This window comes from Gopherus evgoodei, chromosome 7 (genome assembly GCF_007399415.2).
Source record: "Gopherus evgoodei ecotype Sinaloan lineage chromosome 7, rGopEvg1_v1.p, whole genome shotgun sequence".
NCBI classification, from domain to species: Eukaryota; Metazoa; Chordata; order Testudines; family Testudinidae; genus Gopherus; species Gopherus evgoodei.
In genome coordinates this window covers 9150369-9170709 of record NC_044328.1, presented here as the reverse complement: position 1 = coordinate 9170709, position 20341 = coordinate 9150369, and the positions used below count along the sequence as shown (strand labels likewise).

Genomic DNA, 20341 nt, shown 5'->3' with positions numbered 1-20341 from the left:
GCTAACTGAAGCAAATAGCTATGGGAAGCTCTGACTCTCACCACGGGTAGTGAGAAGGAAGAGAGGGAGGTGGTAGAGATGCCCGTTTTCTGACCCTGGCTCAATGCACTAGGAGAGCAGAGGCACATGTGCCACCTGATAGTACTGCAGGCAGAAGTCTCCTAGTCAATTGTACTTGGCACTCATACACCTGAAGTGGAATGTATACATGCACAATCACTCATAGGAGAACTTGGGAATAGACTTGATTAAGCACTCAACAGCCAGCAATTTGTGTAGCTGCACCAGCGTTCATGCTGAAGTATAAACAAGGGCAAGCTGAAGCTTACACCAATTGAGCCAATCAGACTTTACTTCAAATACAGTGCAACTTAGCTGATCAGCACAACCCCTGCACATTCTTTTCTATATTGAGTGTCAGCACTGATGCAGCAACAACCACTGCTGGCCACTAACTGTGGAAATGAGGCGATTCTGGAATGTAGACAAGGCATACGTGATTATACTCACATTTACTCAAGTGTTTCTGAAATACGTAATAGGTTAGCGTCTTTTTTCCTTAAAAAAAAAAGTTACGGCAGCCTTAAGATCATATGTTGCAACACCACCAGATCCTCTATATCACCCCACAAGATTGAAATATTATTCTGATGCAAAAAGTGAATACACACCACTGGAATACTGAAACAAAGCTAGAGAAAGTCTGTAAACCAATGCTGCAGAAAACCAAGAACTGAGAGGCATCCAGCTGTAAGTGACTTAATCTACTGAACAATGCGTACAAAAATGACATCATTTTAGGCTCACAGGCCAAGATATTTAACTAAAACAAATATTTAAGCTAATTCCACTTTTAGTAAAAAGTTAAACACAAACTTTTCTCCACACACAGCTATTGGCCAGTAGTAAAAACACAAATCCTCATTTTACGAAAATTGCATAACTGTTACTGATAAACCTGTTTTGACAAAAGGAAACACAAAAAGCTGTATGTTTGTAAAACTTCCTTTCTAAATATCAACATTTGCTAAGGAGGTCATCACTAGTAGTGACATGTCAATAGGTATGGAGGAAAAAAAGCCTAAGAATACAGACTAAGCCTATTTAATGGAAAGCTTTAATTAAGGCTTATGACAATACCTTGGAAAAAAGTCATTTTTAAACAATTATTTTTCATTCACTACATTCTGTCAATTATAAGACTGAATAAACCAGACTGAGTTATAGGTTGAAAAAACAATCCCCAGTGCAATATCATAGCACTGTGCTACTGCACATTAAGTTGCAGTTTTGTTTCTACTGATACAGATTTGTTTTGTAAGTACTGTAAATCAAACATAAAATAATTGCTTCCCAGACAGTAAAACCACTAAGCAATTTTTAAATCAAACTATAGTGTGGTGGTAATACATTTGGGTCCATTTTTCACCCAATTTAGATAATTATAATAATTTTAGTTAAACACAATACATATTTAAAATGCAAATATTTTCTCCAAAGGGCAAAATTAAGCAATCAGCCATGTTAACAAGTTAATGTGCTCCAGCCAAGAGCTCTGAATCAGCATTTTCTACATACATTGCACTGTTATTTAGAAATGGTTAGAAACAAACAATGTTCATAATGTAAACAAGGAACTGCTGCAACTAAGTTATCCTTCATCCTTTGCTTCTTAAGAGTTTCTCTTCTTGGTTTCATAATTACATGAATAAGAGAACACACATCTGTGTTACTAACCTTGAACAAGCCACTAGTATTTACCTAAAAAAGCATCAACAATTTTCTGTTTGGTGAAAATACAGAACTTTTCCCCACTATAACAAGCACAGCTCACATCTGCATAATTCCATCTTGAAATAACAGCCTAGTTTTTCTGACCCACAAGTCAATGAGAAGCTTTACATTAATGTCATCCTCCTCCTTTTGCCTAGCATGAAACTGCTTTATCTCATAGACCAGGAATCTGACAGTGAACGTGATATGGAAGTTTATCTGCTGCCAGAAAACTGCTTCCACGATAGGGTTTTAGAAAGAGGAGGGGGAAAACACTCTTCAACACTCTCCAGATGCTAGCAAGAAGAGTAATATCAACGTTTGATTAATTTAAAACCATGAGACGTGCCTCCAAAAGGTAAGGGAGAAAAGTCAGAACATCTTTACAGTTTAGTGAAACAGCACTGACAGACACAAATTCATCTTCTATATTATAATCCCTACAACCACAAAGAGAACATACTGGAAATGAATGGGGATGAATAAATCTGACACTTCTTTGCCTAAAAGGCAGCCTGCCTCTGAAGAAGCCCTCCCTCACTTCCAAGAATTTAAAGGAAGGCACCCCATTCTTCTATCACTCTTCTGGTTCAGTAAGTCCCAACATGAAGCAGCTCATAGAAGATTGCAGGACAACACATTCAGACCATTTCATTTTAGCAATCTCCTCCTCCTCTCCCCTTCCTGCTTTCTCACAGGGGATACATCTTGTTTTTGAACTGAGGCTTTGGCTATAATGAAGAACAAGTGGACACTGGCCATGCTAAAAATGGAATACCCTATTGAGTTCTCAAACCTGGCCCTGTTGTTCCCAGAATCTTTTGGTCTGACACTCCTTGAAGGAAGGACAATTGTTAGAAGAGTCCCACTCTCTCGTAGTAGGAATTTGTAATCAGTGTGGGAATCGAACTGGTGGGTTCTTTAAAAGGTGACCCATCCTGCCTCTAAAGTGGCTCCTTCAATTAGTAATAAAAATATTAAAGAGTGTCTCCTCTGAAGCTTTTCTAATGTGTTGTCTAATTAAAGGCTTCCTCCTTTCTACATAAAATTGGGGTATTGAGGATGCAAAATATACATTTTCCAATTTTTCACATTCCTAATAGAGTAAAATCAGTTTACACATTAGTCAGTATTGTATTTTTAAAAAGGGGGCATTTCTTATTTATTGCACATAGAGAAATGTTGAAATGCATTTTTAACAAAGCCTACACTTGCTTTTGTTTCTACAGTGTATGTGAATGTCATTCTTGCACAATATGTGCTCCAATCCTTTGACATAGTTTGCTATAATAAATACTACAGTTCAACACATTAGCACAATCAGCACAGAAAACTGAGTGGGTGGACGAGAGAGATAAAATCATTTCCATGCACACCACAGGATACGGCTGTGATCATTCTAGCAAATATGGGCTAAGTTACAGAATAATTTCTTCAGCTGAACAGGAAACTAATCTAATAAGTGAAAATATTGGTCTCTCCTTTTCCATAGAAGATCTCACCACAAAAACAGTTTGTCCTTACAATATTGTAACAATTCCATCTTTTCAAACTACAAAGAAGAAATTGTATGAACACAGGATGTAACTATGTTGAGAAAAGAATTATTATCTGCAATGGCATTTCAGAGTAACAACCCAGAATGGAAGATTTATACTTATCCTCTTGACCAAAAGGTAGCAGTACAAAAAGGGTTTTGTCTTTCTCTGAATCCATCTTCCTGCTCACCACTTAAGTTCCTAAGATGAGTCTTTTAGTACATCAACGTATTTTTAAAAATTCCTCCTCTCTTTTAAAGAGCCAATTCATCATCAGACTAAGTCACAGAGTCTCCCACACTGCCAGTTTTAGTGGTGGAAGACTCCCAAATAACCAGTGTAGACAACATGGGAGATTTCTGCAACATTACTTAGATCTGTAACATCTTGTGCGATATCTACATTAAAGAGTAATTTGTATCAGAATTTTCTCTTTTTTTTTTTTTTTCCCTCCAAGTCTGCGCCTGTTTGCTTCAACAATCACATTTCCCTCAAGAGGTCAATTGGAAATTGAAGTGCCCATACGGTCAGAGCTTGGGGATAGGGTATGCTGAAACAAGTGGGGATTCTGGGGAAGTAGACACTAGTTAGTTAGTCAGTCAAACCATGGAGTCTCAGCCCTCATAAGAGGGTGTTTGAAAGAAAATCTGCACCCTGAGACTACATAAAAACCCAAAACCAGAGGCAGTGCCTAGACTCTGCACAGTTGTAAAGCACAGGGTAGAGTGTGTGGGATCAAAACAGAGCGGCATAGTATGTGTCCAAAAGGAGGAGCTCCACTGAAGCTATGACAGCTATCTTTGCAAGGAGGGCATCTCCACTGTCTCAATGCCGATACCGCCACAACAACTTTTCTGTTATGATCTTCAGGGTGGAGAAATACTAATGGCAGGGTACAACCAAAAAAAAACCCCTCAAACTCATGAATACACCATTCTATTAGCACATACAGAAAGTATTCAGCCTACAGAAACTTTCTGGTATTGGTGAACCGTGAAAATACTTATGCAATTGTTCTTGCCAACTCCATTTTCATCTTTTCCTTCACAAGAGAGTCATGCAGCAATTTTAAATCTATAATTGGGAGCATTTATTAAGCTCCAAGGTGTGCTTCATTATATACAAGGTACATTATGAGACTCACTACTCTAAAAGTTTAATCTAATAAAAGTAATCACTTTGACATAAACTGGGATAATAAACTAGAGTAGACTCCTGAGACTTTTGGACAAAGGGCCCACTGACACTACTTTAAAAGGCAGTTTAAGGCTGTTGAATTCTCCTTTCTATGGACTGTAGAAAAAAATGAGGAAAGAAAGCGTGTAGGAAAGAGATTGCAGTTTGTGGGATGTGAATAGTCAGACATTGAATTCTATTGAATTGGGTTGAGAAACTACGAACAATACTTTGTTCAGTCCCAATTCTTGACAATTCCTTCTGAAATCATGTAATAAATCTGGACAACACAGGCCCAAATGATCTTCCATGTTATCACTCTGCTATACAATTTGCCCACTGCCTGTTCCAAAAACAGAACAGAACAAAAGATTGACTCAATCTGCTCTCCCACCACATTTGAAATTAGAGGAGATATTCTGGACTGGGTTTATTGAATGAACTGGAGAAATCCCTTAACCTTTTTTGGGAGGTGTGCATTGCCAGCTTTGCCTCTTAAGTGAGCTCTGCTCTTACATTTCATGGTACAGGACCACCTGGTCTAGGCCTTCAGAGATCCTCAGTGGGTTTAGTTTCCAGACTCACTTTTATTAAGTCTCCTCAGATGCTGAAACATCATTTCCTTTTTGTGAGGCACTGACATGAATACCCTGAAAAGTCTATGAGCCAGTAGCATTAAAGAAAATAAATATTAGAAAAAAAGTTAAACAAAATGAGATGGCACAAATATGCATATAGTTCTTAGGCTCCCTAACCTATCATATCAGAAAAAAGAAAGAAAATACAATGTTCACTTTTCACCCTCAGGCTATCAGAGACCTTGCCTACCCTTTATCACTACAGCATATCAAAGATTTCCCTCTAGTAACAAGTGACCTGCCATATGTCTACCTCTGACTATCCAAATCAACAAGGTATTCCTTACCCTTTCTCCTCTAATATCAAGTTTAAACACCTTGTATGAACCTACTGGTTGTGGCGTTGAGATAGTATTCTCTTTGGGAATACTGATGTTTGCCCATCTAATTTGCTTTAGAAGGTAGATTAATCTCTACCATGTTCCATTACAATACCTGCAGAACAGTTCTCATTTCATTTACCATTGTATAGAACACAGTTTCCCTACATTAATAAGTTGGGTGCCTATCTCCTTTAAGTTTTAAGAGCTCTTTTCAAACTTGCTTAAATATCAAATATTACAGCCTATCTTTGCTCATATTGTAATGGCCACCTCTCCTCCCAGAACAGGGTTACTATTAGTTTTTCCCCTTAAATTATTAGAAGATAATCTTATCCGCTTTTCATTTACAGTCCCAAAGACACAATACATTGAAAATGTGAAGAATAAATGGTTATCAGCAATCCTAAGCAACGTAAAGTATGTAGTCTCTCACAGGCATTCCACAATGTAGCTTTGTGAAATTTCCCAAAAGAAACAGCCTCTACACTACAGAAAAGAGAAATTGACTTAAATTTTCTAACCATGTCCATGACACAGGGAGAAAGCCACAGTGAACTCCTTCACTTGATTACGGATACTATCTCTACAGCAGACAGAAAAGAATAACTAATATTGAGCTATATTATGCAAAAAACAATTGATCAATCACACAGGAGAGACACTAACCCTACATTTTCTTCTTTTCAAACTTTTCAGCTGGACTGTGTTTTTTTAAATGTCTGGAAAATGGAAAAGCTTGTCGTTTGGAGCCAGACACATGTTACTTATCAATGCTTCAATTGCAGGGCAAGTAGGAAAGGCCATGTCTGGTCTTCCTCTGCAATATGGGAAATCTCTTTTAAAGTCTCTTTGAGGGACGAGCATGGGAGGCAGAAGTGTCAGGAAAAGAATCTGACAGGGTTTTGCACTGTTAGGGACGGTCTCCTGGGGTAAAAAGCCTCTGGAGCAATACCTTTCCCTCCACATTAGGCAAGGAGACAGAAACCTCTCCAACAGCAATGGAAAAATTCAGATGAAGAGGTTGAGGTTCACTTGTATCTTTCTTTTCGGTGATGTAATAATTACTTTATATGAACTCCTGCCAGCTTCTTATCTTACCGGGAGGCTGTGCAAGAGGTAATTTCCAGAGTGAATTGAAGGGAGTGAGTGCTGGGAATCAGAGGCCCTTAAATTCTAAGGAAAAGGACTTGTATTTCTGACAACCTCAGGCATCTCAGAAGGTTTGAATTTATCAAGAAAAGTGGAAAAGACAGCAGGAATTACTTCAAAACAGAGTCAATATACTTCTATTGCTTCCAGAAGTGGAAAGCATATTATTGATAGTGGGCTTAACGCTTTCCCCAGCTCTGGGGAAAATTTTCTCCTCTGACTTCTTAAGTCTACACAAGTGACTTACAAGGAAATCTTTGCGTAACCTCTAGCCTCGGTGAAGACACTCACCAAGAGATCAGGAGTCTGGGCATAGTCTGTACGTATAAGCCCCATAAGATTGTCTGCCTTTTCATGTGGATTTCCTGTACATTGGAGAAACTGTTCCAGAGAGAGACCTTTTGATGAGGGGGAAAAAAAATCAAAAGGCAGGAACAAAGTATTAATACTGTTACTCTCCACACTGTAGCAAGAACTGAGATCTAAGAGGTAGAAAGCAGGAAAATGGGGAAATTAGATGTCAAAACGTGTTTTAGCAACAGTATAGAAGCTTGTTAATTAAGGAGACTCTAAACGCAAGATTACTAAATAATGAAGAGAAATAGCGGGGATTGGGAGTTCCCTACCACCCCATCCCACCCAAACATATGAAAAAAAACCAAAAAACACTTTGGTTTGATGTCACTTTAGCAGGCAAGAAACATACATCCTAAAACATAGCTAATCCAAATATCCAACTCACTTCAGATATACCAATTGTACTGGAGCTGAAGGCTGGTCACCCAAGTAAATCCCATGGAAACCAATTACTCATGCTAGACAAAATTATTTATATGTAAAAAAGGTTCTTTTACATACATACATGAAGCTGATGTCGTATGATCTGCATCAACAATCTGTAAAGCTGAAATCTAGATACTTATCCAAAAACTACTGCGTACAGCATGAAGCTCAACAATCATGCCTCTCTTATCATTAAGAAGTCACAATTTCAGGTATTCTCAGTGAAGGAGGTTTGTTTTTTTTAAGAAGAGCTTTCATCACTATTGGTACTTTTAATGAAATCAAATAGTCATCCATCATCCAAAAACATTTTTTTAATAATTAAAATTCTGAGTTTTACACTCTCTCCATGAACAGGCATGGTACTCCCATTGGAGACAAAGCTTAGGAAGGACAGGTAAGTCATTCAATACAGATTTGCATTCTATGCACAGAAGCATATGATAAGATGCCCAGAGGAGCTCACATTCTAAATTAAACATAACATAGCAAGTGATGGCAGGAAAGAGTTGGAATTTTGAGAACGAAGACATGTAGCAAACCAAAAGCGGGCTGTTCAAGGCACAAGTGACCGAGTAACAAAGCAAGAGTAGCAAGCCAAGAGTACAGCTGTAGATAGGCCCTACAGCAAGATTATTCTAAAGTAGCTGGTTTACCAGCACATTAAGCATTGGGACATAAGACAGATAATGAAGTGTTTTGGCTTATTTCATCTAGGACAGTGATATCCAACCTTTTTACACCCAAGGTCACTTTTTGAATCTAAGGGCAACCCAGGATCTACCCTGCCCCTTCCCCAAAGCCCTGCCCCACTCACGCCATCCTCCCACCCACCCCCCGAATCTCTCAGTCACTCGCTCTCCCTCACTCACTAGGTTGGGGCAGGGGGATGGGGTTCGGGAGGGGGTGTGGGCCCTGGGCTGAGCCTGGGGCGGTGGGGTGGGGTGCAGAAGGGGGTGAGGGGTGCAAGTTCTAGGAGGGAGTTGGGGTACAGGAGGGGGCTCTGGGCTGGGGCAGCAGGTTGGGGTGCAGGAGGGGGCATGGGGTGCTGGCTCTGGAAAGGGATTCAGGGCTGGAGGTTCAGGAGGGGTATAGAGTACTGGCTCCGGGAAAGAGCTCAGGGATGGGGGTTGGGGTGTGGCTTCCCACCAGGCAGCACTTACCTCCAGCGGCTCCTGGTCAGCTGTGGGCGCAGTGAGGTTAAGGCAGGCTTCCTGCCTACCCCAGCCCCACACCACTCCTGGAAGGGACCAACGTGTCTCAGCAGCCCCTGGGGGCTAGGGGAGCAATATGTGGCCCCTCTCTACAAGCACCCTTCTCGTAACTCTCCCAGCCAATGGGAGCTGTGGGGGCAGTGCTTGAAGGCAGGAACAATGTGTGGAGGGAGACCTCTCCCCCACCCAGCGGGGCCGCACCAGCCGCTTTCGAGAGTGGCATGGGGCTGCGGTAGGCAGGGAGTCTGCCTTAGTGGCAGCCACACTGTGCCACTGGAAATCGTGATCTACTGGGAGATCCTCTAGGATCAACCAGTTGATCACAATTGACCGGTTGGTGACCACTGATTTAGGGCATCTAAAATTAGAAGCGCCTTCAGTGGAAACAAGGTTTTAGGGAAACGAAGAGTCACTATCCACTACACTGCTAGAGTATTTGCTGCCTACCAGCCTGAAGATGAAAACCCATGACATACCATCTCCCTAGATGTACCCACAGGGCAGCTTTCTAGGAGGCAGCAAATAAATCAGGCTGTGAGGGGATGAAGGTATAAATGACAACAGGCACCCTGTATCACAGGCAACTGGCAACTGCTCAGGTTCCGCTGTCTAAAGTCTCTCTTGGAAAAGAACGCAAGATGAATACAATAGATAGCAGAATTTAACACATACTAAAGCTGACTATAGTAATTATTTCAATTTAGCAAAGTGAGACATCATGGTCAAAACACTTGCTAAGCATTCTCTGGCACTTAAGCTCTGTGACTTATGTTACCCATTTATAAAAATAGGATAATACTTCCCTATTAAGTGTGGTGTTGTGAGGTATAATTATTGTTTATATAGCACTGTGAGATCCTCAAATATAAAAAGGTGCCATAAGAGTATTATATGATGTTTAGTCCAGCCCCAGACAATGCAAGATTGCTTCCTACCATAGTATTTTATTATATAACTAGAGAATATGACTGCGTTCGATATGCAGAGGCGTAAAATGTATCACATTGTCACTTTAAAGCAATTTTAATAATTTTTCAGGTGTTTAAAATAAATCTCCATAATTTTTAGCCAATACTGTCAAGACAATCATATTAAACTGCCTCCAAGAACACATTGCTATAGAATTTAAAACATTTAATTACCTGAGATGTTTTTCACAATTCTCCTTGCTCTATTAATGTAGTTAACCTGTGAAGTGAAACAAAAGGATCATTGTCTCCTGTGAGGGTTTCTGTATTGTTGGAACTGTGTTGTGTTACCTTTCAGCATACTGTATACTCACTTCTAAACATGTATCTAAAAACAGCAAAACTATCAAAAGATTTCTTCAACTCTTCAAAACATTTACGTAAAGAACTCACTAGGAAATTTGAGAAGATGTATGTAGATTTAGAATGAATGAATATATTATACATACAACCCTGCATGGATACAAAATCCATATTCACATCAAATCCGCAATCTGTAAACATGGTCCGTGGATATTGTCATCTGCAAATACAGATACCCGCAGATTTGTAAGGCTCTAATTATACCGCATCAGTCATGGAAAAGGGGAGCCCTTAAAATGGGGGAAAGTTGATAAATATCCAGTCAGGAACGTGTTAGTACATGAATCCTGCCATTTTGCCAAATTCTCACAATTCTGAATCCAAAATTCAATAAAAATATTAGATACTTAAAAGTGTCACCACCGTTTTAAGTAAATATGATCCATACTCTTCTTTCAGCACAACAAAAAAAGTAGCCATGCTGCCTCTGAGATGTAGCTGAATGAGCAGACCATAGTCTGGGTGGGGCACAAGAGAAAGAGGAACATTTCTCTTTGAAGTGTGTCCACTTCGTAAATACTGTACTAGTGTCAAAGTTCATAAAGAAACTTCTGCCTCTTTTCAACCCAGCCCTTCAAGGCAGCCGGGATGCTATTAAGTTCCCCTTTGCCTCCAGTTAAGCTTTTCATGTGAAAGTGAAATGCCTAAATAAAATGTATGAAAAAAAGTACCCCTGAAAATCCCTGTGTTTCTATCGTCTTTGTTCTCTCTGGCATGAACTATTTTCCACAGTAAAAATCTCTTCTTCTGTACGCAACACATCGGGGGTAAAAAACCAGAGAGTACTTCTACCATTTTCCCAACAAATCAAAACCATTCTTCACATTCTGAAGTCATGCCATATATAATAGATTGCAGTGGGGGGTTGGGAGGGAGAGGAGAGAAGGGGGAAGGAAAAGAAAAACAAAACCAAGAACCCCACAAGACAGCACGAGCACATCTACAGGATTCAAACTTAGCAATATATAAAGAGTTTACCACTATGAAACCAGTATGTTCTGTTTGTACAAAGCAATCCAGGCATATACATTTCTCATTAACCATGGAATTTTCATTCATAAGGCTGACACAGCCTATTCCAGCCATCACCAGTTTTTCCTTCGTACTGTTTCACAATTCGACTAGAGTACTCCCAGAATATTATTTTTATCTCTACAATGGTATGCTACACACATTTCTTGCATCATTGTTTTTCAACTGTATTAGACAGCCCTAACCCCACCATTACTATTTCTTGGTCAGTCCAATGTTCTCTAATAATTTTAGTCGTATTAAGAGTTGGCCTTCCAGGATAGCAAAATTTAAGTATATATATAAAAAAACCCTACGTACACAGAGTCAGGTAAAGCTTACTATTAACATGTTATTCCAAGAGCATAACAATATTTATTTTTTAAAAAGGACATGTGATTAAATAATTATGAAATTCAATTATTACATGCGTAATCAAATAGGTTTTCCCCAATTATTCAGCTGGATAAAACCAATTCCTCGCCTTCATACTTAATGAGACAGCAAGATTCTGAATAAATAAAAGTGACTTTTTTTGGTAACGTTTATATATTGGGACCGACAGCATATCTCATAGCAATAGTCATTTTAAAACTTCATCTGTTCTCTTTATACTTGTAAGACTGCCAAGTGAGAGAAATATAATGCTAAAAAGAGCAGTCTATATTATAGGAAATTGTATGAAAACTTTCAGGTCGCCGTCTAACCTAGGAGTGAGTATAATTCACTCTTCTCTGATCACTTTACATTGCCAAAGACATAACAGAGTGCTACTTCAATGTATAGTTACTCACCTGCTTCTAAATTCAGACCTCATTTACAGTGGAGGGCCTTCATCAATTGTTGGCCAGCCATTAGTCTGGCTATATCAGGGCAAACCCTCAGAGCAAACAGGAAAAGCCACTATAAGATGCAGTTTCTACTGATACAGCTAACTGTGGCTTGGATGTTTGTTCAATAAATATCTGTTTTGTATTTGGAATGAGGCAGAATGATGTATTCCTCTTGCCAGGATAATGAAGTACTCTCACTGGTCCATTAGTAACTGAGGATATAAAATACCTACTAGTGATACACTTTTAAAAACATTTTTAAAATCAGGCCTGGATAACTTGTACCCAAGAGTCCTAAAAGAGTTTGAAGAGGAGATCTCTGGCCTATTGATGTTAAATTTTAATAAGTTTTAGAATACTAAGGAAATTCCAGACGACTGGAAGAGTCCTAATATGGAAATCTTCATAAAAGGGCAAGTGGCATGATCTAAGTAATTATAGGCCAGTTAGCCTAGCATCAATCATGGACAAAATAATAGGAAAACTGATATGTGATTCAACTAATAAAGAATATAATTAATGCCAGTCAACGTGGTTTAACAGAAAATAGGTCTCGTCAAATAAGCCTGATTTCATTCTTTGATTAGATTATAAATTTGGTGGAAAACAATAGTTGAGCAGATGTAGAAGACTTAAGACTTTGGTAAGGTATTTGATTGAGGACTACACAACATTCATATTTAAAAATTAGAATTATACTAGCTCATAAGGCACATGTTAAAACAAATAAGAACTGTCTAACTGACAGATCTCAAAAAGTAGTAGTCAATAGGGAACCATCATCATCAGCAAGTGTGGGTGTTTCTATTGGGATTCCACAAAGATCGGTACTAGGCTCAGTGCTAGTCAACATTTTAATCAATGGTCTGGAAGTAAATATAAAAATCACTGCTGGTAAAATTTGCACAAGACACAAAGATTGACATAGTTGTAAATAATTATGAAGACAGGACAGTCATCTAGAAATTATGTTCACTTAGTAAGTGGGGTTTATTCCAACAAAATTACACATCAAACTAAGAATGCAGGAACTTCCTGCAGCATCGAGAAATTGTATCTTGGAGAGCAGTGACTCTGAAAAGAATTTAAGGATCACAGCAGACAAGAATGAGAGCTCTCAGTGCAATACTGTGGCAAAAAAAAAAAAAAAAAGGCTAATATGATCCTTGGATACATAAACAAGGGACTAGTGAGTAAGAGTAGGGAGATTTGGAAAAGGATTTTGAAAAACTGGAGAGGGTGCAGGAAAGAGCCATAAAAATTATTCAAGATCCGAAGAAATTGTGAGATAAGACCTAAGTTTAAGCAAGTATCTTTAAATATTTTCATTTTCTCTTAAGAAAGCCACTGACTTTTGGCAGACTTATGACATTTTCTCCACATTCACTGGATCACCAGTGGACTTAACACCTAAACTTGGACGCACATTTAAATGTCAGCTGATTTGTGAAAGACACCATCCACATCAAAGTTGGGCAAGAAATGTCAGACTTTCATTCAAAACTCATACAGACAATTCTAATAGGAGTAAATTTAAGAATTCATTATTGAAAATTAGCATCATGTGGAAATGAAAAATAAGCCTGTAAGTGAAATTTTTTATGAAGTACTGCACTCAATGGCAAAAAAAGATTTGTTGGTCAAAGAGCCTGTTCCTCCTGATGAATAATATTTATGCAACAGAGGTTGCTATTCTAGTGACCTCTCCCATAAAAACTGGGCAAAACAATACTGCCTAGTTCTCTAGAGTTTCATCTAGCAACCATGATGAGTCATCATGATGCCAGATATTCAGGGGTACAAAGAAATATCCCACAGAGAAACATCTGGAGGGAGGAGAGAAATCCTACAGCAACTGGCATTTAATGGCTGATCAGTATAAAGAGACACATTACCTCTGGTTTGATTCCTGACATTGGGTTACAAAATCAAACATAAAACCTGTAGACATTACTTTGAAACTCAGAATTCTGTAATGAGCTAAAAACTAATTTCTTCTTTTGTACAAACAAAAACATCAAAGGATTGTGCAATTGAGAAAAACCCTTGAGGAAACAATTGGAAATTTTTACAACGTGGTATTTCCTTATACCACTGACCACAGAAATGCAAACTACACCAAGAAGAGATTTCTTCATTGGAAACAACTGACAACCACCCAACAAGGTTCCATGCTCTTCCATTCCTAGCCCCTTCACATACAGAATAGGATCCTATTCTGACAGAATAGGATACAGAAGTGTTGTACCATCAAGGCCACAAGATTCCCTTAATCAAATCAGCAGCTGATAGACTTACAAACTCACAAGAACACCCCATCACCATACCCTGGGGTTTTTAAGAAGGAGGAAAGTAGCTAGAACTTGCCTAAGATTAACTTCTCCAGTAATTAAACAAATAGTTTTGCAACATTTATTTTTGCATTACAATTTCTCCTTGGTTGTTGGTTTATCTCCAAGATGGGAAATTCAGGATCCTGACACAAGGAAGAAAGGAGAGCAGCAGAATACAGACCCTGGACTTCAGACAAGCAGACTGACTCCCTCAGGGAGCTGATGGGCAGGATTCCCTGGGAAAACAACATGAGGGGGAAACGGAGTCCAGGAGAGCTGGGTGTATTTTAAAGAAAGATTCTTTACTGAGGTTGCAGAAAAAAAACATCTCAATGTGTAGGAAGAATAGTAAATATGGCAGGCGACAAGCTTGGCTTAACAGTGAAATCCATGCTGATCTTAAATGCAAAAGAGAAGCTTACAAGAAGTGGAAGACTGGACAAATGACCAGGGAGGAATATAAAAATATTGCTCAGGCATGCAGGAGTGAAATCAGGAAGGCCAAATCACACTTGGAGTTGCAGCTAGCAAGAGAGGTTAAGAGTAACAAGAAGGGTTTCTTCAGGTATGTTAGCAACAAGAAGAAAGTCAAGGAATGTGTGGGCCCCTTACTGAATGAGGGAGGCAACCTACTGACAGAGGATGTGGAAAAAGCTAATGTACTCAATGATTTTTTTGCCTCTGTCTTCACAGACAAGGTCAGCTCCCAGACTGCTGCACTGGGCAGCACAGTATGGGGAAAAGGTGACCAGCCCTCTGTGGAGAAAGAAGTGGTTCGGGACTGTTTAGAAAAACTGGACGAGCACAAGTCCATGGGGCCGGATGGATTGCATCCAAGGGTGCTAAAGGAGTTGGCGGACGTGATTGCAGAGCCATTGGCCATTATCTTTGAAAACTCATGGCGAACGGGGGAGGTCCCGGATGACTGGAAAAAGGCTAATATAGTGCCCATCTTTAAAAAAGGGAAGGAGGAGGATCCGGGGAACTACAGGCCAGTCAGCCTCACCTCAGTCCTGGAAAAATCATGGAGCAGGTCCTCACGAAATCAATTCTGAAGCACTTAGAGGAGAGGAAAGTGATCAGGAACAGTCAGCATGGATTCACCAAGAGCAAGTCATGCCTGACTAACCTAATCGCCTTCTATGAGGAGATAACTGGGTCTGCGGATATAGGAAAGTAGTGGATGTGTTATTCCTTGAAGTTTTTGATACGGTCTCTCACAGTATTCTTGCCAGCAATTTAAAGTAGTATGGGCTGGATGATTGGACTATAAGGTGGATAGAAAGCTGGCTAGATCGTCGGACTAAACGGGTAGTTATCAACGGCTCCATGTCTAGTTGGCAGCTGGTTTCAAGTGGAGTGCCCCAAGGGTCGGTCCTGAGGTCGGTTTTGTTCAATATCTTCATTAATGATCTGGAGGATGGCGTGGACTGCACTCTCAGCAAGTCTGCAGATGACACTAAACTTGGAGGAGTGGTAGATATGCTGGAGGGTAGGGATATGATACAGAGGGACCTAGACAAACTAGAGGACTGGGCCAAAAGAAACCTGATGAGGTTCAACAAGGACAAGTGCAGAGTCCTGCACTTAGGACAGAAGAATCCCATGCACTATTACAGACTAGCGACCGAATTGCTAGGCAGCAGTTCTGCAGAAAAGGACGTGGGGGTTACAGTGGACGAGAAGCTGGATATGAGTCAGTGTGCCCTTGTTGCCAAGAAAGCAAACAGCATTTTGTGCTGTATACATAGGGGCATTGCCAGCAGATCGAGGGATGCGATCATTCCCCTCTATTCGACATTGGTGAGGCCCTCATCTGGAGTACTGTGTCCAGTTTTGGGCCCCAAACTACAAGAAGGTTGTGGAAAAATTGTAAAGAGCCCAGCAGAGCACAACAAAAATGATTAGGGGGCTGGAGCACATGACTTACGAGGAGAGGCTGAGGGAACTGGGATTGTTTAGTCTGCAGAAGAGAAGAATGAAGGGAGATTTGATAGCTGCTTTCAACTACCTGAAAGGAGGTTCCAGAGAGGATGGATCTAGACTGTTCTCAGTGGTACCTGATGATAGAACAAGGAGTAATGGTCTCAAGTTGCAGTGGGGGAGGTTTAGGTTGGATACTAGGAAAAAATTTCACTCAGAGAGTGGTAAAGCACTGGAATGGGTTACCTAAGGAGATGGTGGAATCTCCTTCCTTAGAGGTTTTTAAGGTCAGGCTTGACAAAGCCCTAGCTGTGAAGATTTAGTTGGGAATTGATCCTGCTTTGAGCAGAGGGTTGGACTAGATGACCTCCTGAGGTCCCTTCCAACCCTGATATTCCATGATTCTATGAAATTCTGTAATAGAATCACTGAATGAAAAATAGATTACTGTAATAAGTATAACAAGTGGTACCAACCATTAGTACAGTCTCACTGGCATTATTTTTAATATTAAATTTTATTTATTTAGGCTCTCCTACATTTTTTTTTAGTTTGCAGCAAATTTTGTGGACATTGCGTCAACATTATAGAAGCCGTCAGGAGGAAGTTGAATATTTTGGCAACTTGGTAGGGGAAGATGGGGCTTTTGGTCCTCCAAAAGGTAAATGAGGTTTATGATAGAGGTGAGATGATGTGTTTCTCCTTTCCTTCTAGTAAGTGGATGAGAGGTTTTATTTGGGGGGGGGGTCAAGGAGGGAGGGGGGATTTGAATTCCTCGTTTTTCATTCCAGCAGAATGCAACAGTAGCTAGCTGCTCCATCACTCCCATACAAATATCTTCAATGCATCCTACAATGGACAAGATTATCTTGATGTTTGACAGTGATTGACAGCAAAAGAGTAGTATTGTTGCTACTGAACTTGTCATTAGGTCTCCAAATTCAAAGAGCTATACTCTTAGGCCTTGGCTACACTGGCGCTTTACAGCGCTGCACCTTTCTCGCTCAGAGGTGTGAAAAAAACACTCTCCTGAGCGCTGCAAGATACAGCGCTGTAAAGCGCCAGTGTAAATCGAGCCGCAGCGCTGGGAACGCGGCTCCCAGCGCTGTAAGCTAATCCCTATGAGGAGATGGAGTACGTGCAGCGCTGGGAGAGCTCTCTCCCAGTGCTGGTGCTGCGACCACACTCACACTTCAAAGCGCTGCCGTGGCAGCGTTCCCACGGCAGCGCTTTGAAATTTCGACTGTAGCCAAGCCCTCAGGCTATCTGCAAACTCACCATATTAGCAAACACTACCTCCTGGGCAGAAAGAACATCACACATATGTATGTAGTTTTTGAGGGCTGGGTGATAGCTGAATGTTTGTTCATTGTTTAATGAGTGGAAGATAGCTAATGTAACGCTAATATTTAAAAAGGGCTCTAGAGGTGATCCTGACAATTATAGACAGTAAGTCTAATGTCAGTACTGGGCAAATTAGTTGAAACAATAATAAATAAAATTGTCAGACACATAGAAGAATATAATTTGTTGGGCAGAAGTTAACATGGTTTCCGTGTTTCTAATCTATTAGAGTTCTTCGACGGGGTCAGCCAACATGAGTGGGGGAGGGATAGCTCAGTGGTTTGAGCATTGGCCTGCTAAACCCAGAGTTGTGAGTTCAATCCTTGAGGGGGTCACTTAGGGATCTGGGGCAAAAATCAGTACTTGGTCCTGCTAGTGAAGGCAGGGGGCTGGACTCGATGACCTTTCAAGGTCCCTTCCAGTTCCAGGAGATTGGTATATCTCCAATTATTTTTTATTTTTTTTAATGTGGAGAAGGGGGATCCAGTGGACATAGTGTACTTAGATTTCCAGAAAGCCTTTGACAAGGTCCCTCACTAAAGGCTCTTACATAAATAAAGTTGTCGTGGGATAAGAGGGAAGATCCTTTCATGGACTGAGAACTGGTTAAAAGACAGGGAACAAAGGACAGGAATGGTAAATTGTCAGAATGGAGAAGGGTAACTTAGTGGTGTTCCCCAAGGGTCAGTCCTAGGACCAATCCTATTCAACATATTCATAAATGATCTGGAGAGAGGGATAAACAGTGAGGTGGCAAAGTTTGCAGATGATACTAAACTGTTCAAGATAGTTAAGACCAAGGCAGACTGTGAAGAACTTCAAAAAGATCTCACAAAACTAAGGGTACATCTACACTACCCGCCGGATTGGCGGGTAGTGATCCATCTATCGGGGATCAATTTATCAATCGATCACCAATCGCTCTGCCGTTGACTCCTGTACTCCACTGTGGTGAGAAGCAAAAGCGGACTCAATGGGGGAGCGGTGGCAGTTGATCCTGCGCCGTGAGGACACAAGGTAAGTCGACCTAAGATACATCGACTTCAGCTATGCTATTCTCGTAGCTGAAGTTGCTCATCTTAGGCCTGGTCTACACTGTGGGGGAATCGACCTAAGTGACTGGTCAACAAAATGGCAAATGAAATGTAATGTGGATAAATGTAAAGTAATGCACATTGGAAAAGATAACCCCAACTATACACACAATATGATGGGGGCTAATTTTGCTACAACTAATCAGGAAACAGATCTTGCAGTCATCGTGGATAGTTCTCTGAAGACATGCACGCAGTGTGCAGTGCCAGTCCAAAAAGCAAAAAGGATGTTGGAAATCATGCAAAAAAAGAGATAGAGAATAAGACTGAGAATATCTTATTGCTCTTATATAAATCCATGGTACGCCCACATCTTGAATACTGTGTACAGATGTGGTCTTCTCATCTCAAAAAAGATATACTGGCATTATAAAAAGTACAGAAAAGGGCAACTAAAATGATTAGGGGGTTGGAATGGGTCTCGTATGAGGAGAGATTGAAGAGGCGAGGACTTTTGAGCTTGGAAAAGAGGAGACTAAGGGGGGATATGATAGAAGTATATAAAATCATGAGTGGTGTGGATAAAGCGAATAAGGAAAAGTTATTTACTTGTTCCAATAATATAAGAACTAGGGGCCACCAAATGAAATTAATGGGCAGCAGCTTTAAAACAAATAAAAGAAATTTCTTCTTCACAGAGCGCACAGTCAACCTGTGGAACTCCTTGCCTGAGGAGGTTGTGAAGGCTAGGACTATAACAGGGTTTAAAAGAGAAAAGACGGTTACTCACCTTTGTAACTGTTGTTCTTCGAGATGTGTTGCTCATATCCATTCCAGTAGGTGTGCGTTTGCCGCATGCACGTTCGTCGGAGACTTTTACCCTAGCAACACTCGGTGGGCCGGCAGGACGGCCCCTGGAGTGGCGCCGCCATGGAGCCGGTTATATACCCCTGCCAGCCCGCTGCTCCTCAGTTCCTTCTTGCTGGCTACTCCAACAGTGGGGAAGGAGGGCGGGTGTGGAATGGATATGAGCAACACATCTCAAAGAACAACTGTTACAAAGGTGAGTAACCGTCTTTTCTTCTTCGAGTACTTGCTCATATCCATTCCAGTAGATGATTCCCAAGCCTTACCTAGGCGGTGGGGTCGGAGTGAGACGTTGCGGAATGTAAGATCGCTGAGCCAAAGGCGGCATCATCTCTCGATTGCGCAACGAGCGCATAGTGAGAAGTGAACGTATGCACTGACGACCAGGTAGCTGCGCGGCATATCTCCTGGATGGGAATGTGCGCCAGGAAGGCGGTCAACGAGGCTTGAGCCCGAGCAGAGTGGGCAGTGAGACGGCCAATCGGGACATGGGCCAAGTCATAGCACGTCCGGATACAGGACGTTACCCATGATGAGAGTCTCTGAGAAGATATAGGCATACCTTTCATACGCTCCGCACTGCTATAAATAACTGGGGCGAGCTTCTGAAGAGTTTTGTCCTCCGGATGTAAAAGGCGAGGGCTCGGCAGACATCCAGGGTGTGAAGCTGTTGGTCCCTGCATGATGCGTGCGGCTTCGGGAAGAAGACCGGTAGAAAAATATCTTGATTAATATGGAAGGCAGAGACCACCTTGGGAAGAAAAGCCGGGTGTGGGCGTAGCTGTACCTTATCTTTGTGGAAGATCGTATATGGAGGGTCTGCCATTAAAGCACAGAGCTCCGAAACCCGTCTGGCCGATGTGATAGCTACCAGGAAGGCCGTCTTCCAGGACAGGTACAGCAGCGAGCAAATGGCTAACGGCTCAAAGGGTGGGGCGGTGAGCCGAGTCAGGACAAGGTTGAGATCCCAGGTAGGGGAAGGAGGCTTAACAGGCGGGTAGAGGCACTCCAAGCCCTTAAGGAACCTCGAAACTATTGGGTGAGAAAAGGTGGAACTGTTAGACTCCCCTG

The 20341-nt window shown here is 41.0% G+C and overlaps 1 protein-coding gene across 17 annotated transcripts in view; it reads right to left on the bottom strand.

Annotated features, from left to right (window-relative positions):
* ADD3 (adducin 3) overlaps window positions 1–20341 on the bottom strand; it is a 184497-nt gene that overhangs the window by 102137 nt on the left and 62019 nt on the right. For 10 of the 17 annotated variants that reach the window (XM_030568095.1, XM_030568093.1, XM_030568099.1 and 7 more), the window contains one exon: window positions 9737–9782. The exons of 6 other annotated variants lie outside the window; for them this stretch is intronic. The gene's annotated coding sequence lies outside the window, so the exon portion shown is untranslated. Of the gene's footprint in view, window positions 1–1737; window positions 1816–9736; window positions 9783–20341 lie in introns of those variants that run through there. One more of the 17 variants, XM_030568102.1, reaches the window with a different exon arrangement.